The 2,357-nt window shown below is 38.1% G+C and overlaps 1 pseudogene; it reads right to left on the reverse strand.

Annotated features, from left to right (window-relative positions):
• Positions 1-1,861: 1,861 nt before the first annotated feature.
• Positions 1,862-2,083, reverse strand: LOC148775881 (small integral membrane protein 15-like; annotated as a pseudogene).
• Positions 2,084-2,357: the final 274 nt, after the last annotated feature.

Consider the following 2,357-nt stretch of genomic DNA (forward strand, 5'->3'; position numbering starts at 1 on the left):
CTGGCCGCCCACCCTGCCTGTTCTGGCGGGGGCTGGGGGATGGGCCCCCCGCAACCAGCTAGCTGTGCTCAGTCCTTTGTTCTGTGAGTGGGATTGGTAGGGTCTTAGGTTGGGGCTTTCCGCTGCACAGTCTGCTTAGTTGCCTCCCGTTAGCGCCCTCAGCTTGCCCTCAGGGCGTTCAGTCCCGATCCTCTCTCTAAGCGCTGCTGCTGCGCCTCCCTGCCCAGCCCACGCCTGCCAGTGGGGGGTGCGGGCATCTGCGCCACTTCTCCGCTGAGAGTTTCTTCTGGGCACTTAGTCTGTGGGTTTTAATTATTTATGTCTTTTTTCTCCCAGTTATGTGGCCCTCTGAGGTTCCAAGTCTCTCCACAGACTGCCCGTGTTTCCGTGTATTTGGAAACTTCTCTTTTTTTTTTTTTTTTTTTAAGCCTCCCTTCCCAGGACAGAGCTCCGTCCCTCCCTCTTTTGCCTCTCTTTTTATCTTTTATACTATTTCCTATCTCCTTTTGAAGACTACGGACTGCTTTTCTGGGTGCCTGATGTCCTCTGCCAGTATTCAGAAGTTGTTTTGTGGGATTTACTCAGCTTTCAAATGTTCTTTTGCTGATTTTGTGGGGGAGAAAGTGGTCACCCCGTCATATTCATCTTCCATCTTCCCGTGCTCCTCAACAATGCATTTTAAAAAGCCATGTTAAAAAGTAAAATGTTCCAATTATACTATTTAACTGAAGGAAATATTCTTTACCTCTTTATTTCTAATTATAACATTCTCATTTTGACACAATTTACACCTTTTTCAACCAATTAATACAATGCAAACAAAATTTTTCCAAATGTTAAGACTTTCTTTACCATTTATGACACATGATATAACTGTAACTCTTTAAAATTTCCTTAGAAGAAAGTTGAAATTTTAATTTTCACCATGAACCTGTATGATCAAAAAGTAAAGGACATCTCCACCACATGAATTAAAACAAAGAATGGAATAAAAGACAAAAGTGGTATCTATATAATCAGCAAATTATCTGATAAGACATATTAACTACGTCACATGTCTACTTAGCACAAGTGAGAATAAACTGGTTCCAAGGTACTACACATTTGGCATTTTTACTCTTAAACTTTTAATCATAGTGTTACTCTACTCAAGTCATCTCTAAGAAAATGGCAGTGTTCATAGTACAAAAATGATTATATCCAGTAGGTGGTATTCTACACAGTCAAGATAACAAGAAAATTCTTTATAAAATTAGATTTTTAAAAATGCAGACTATCTGGTAATTACCAGTATCTCAAAAGCTAAAATAAGAAAAATACAGAAAATAGAGAAGTATTCATTGAATAATATTATTTTGCTTTGAGGAAACCAGAAATGATTCTCTTCCAAGAAATAAGTAATAATGATAAGTGCTGTAATTAATACACCGTATATCTTTTAAGCCAAACCACGCTTTTCTGCTCAGAACAACTCTTGATTTTTGCATTCTTAATCTCCTTTGTCCAGAACAGGACCACATTTTAAGCCATTATTTGAATAGAGTTCATAATCTAAAGTCACTTTTCTTTAGAGGATGTTTTCATTTTAGTACTCATACATAAGCTGCAAAAAGGCAAATGAAAGTCAGTTATAAAAATCTGTAGCATAATAAATGCCAATTTACAGTAACTGTCAACCGACTTCTATACCGAAGCCAAAAAGTTGCTACAGTACAGGTGAGAACTGACGTGGTTCTTCCATAGACTCAGACTGCATTTAGTAATACTGTCATAAGATCCAAAAAGAAACCTTAATGGGTCCTTTCAAAGATGCATAATTTTCTAAACAATTTTCCTCTGGACGCACAGCCTGTTCATTCCTTCAATCCTTTTTTAGTCGTTTAGCTTCTGCAATGTTTTCTTGACATTTTTATTTCTTTTGCTCCTTTTCCCTCTCCTCAATCATCTTGGCCACTTTCCAAGACAGCACAGCACTTGCTAGAAACAATGGAGTCAGAGCCAAAATAACTGTTGTAAGGAAACCATATGAGTCCTTTGCAGTCCATTCCACAACATACTTAGCCCAAGCCTTTAAATCAAACATCTTCATGGAGGCCTTATGCTTGAGAAGTGATCTCTAATTTTGTCCAGGGATTATCAGCCAGTCACACTTTCAGATGACCTTTGGTTGGCTGTCTTCTTCTTTAACTCTACCAATACACTTTTGAGAGAAGGCTTAAATTCTATATACTCCAGGCCAGAAGCCCACCCAATATTTAATTTATTCACTTAGTTATTTCTATTAGTAAGCACTGTCAGATTCCTATTTTATTCAATGAATTGTGATTCATTCTATGACTATTCCTTCTGATACTCAA

The sequence above is a fragment of the Moschus berezovskii genome, chromosome 13, assembly GCF_049115385.1.
Source record: "Moschus berezovskii isolate FMDL1 chromosome 13, NW_MosBer_1.0, whole genome shotgun sequence".
Taxonomy (NCBI): domain Eukaryota; kingdom Metazoa; phylum Chordata; class Mammalia; order Artiodactyla; family Moschidae; genus Moschus; species Moschus berezovskii.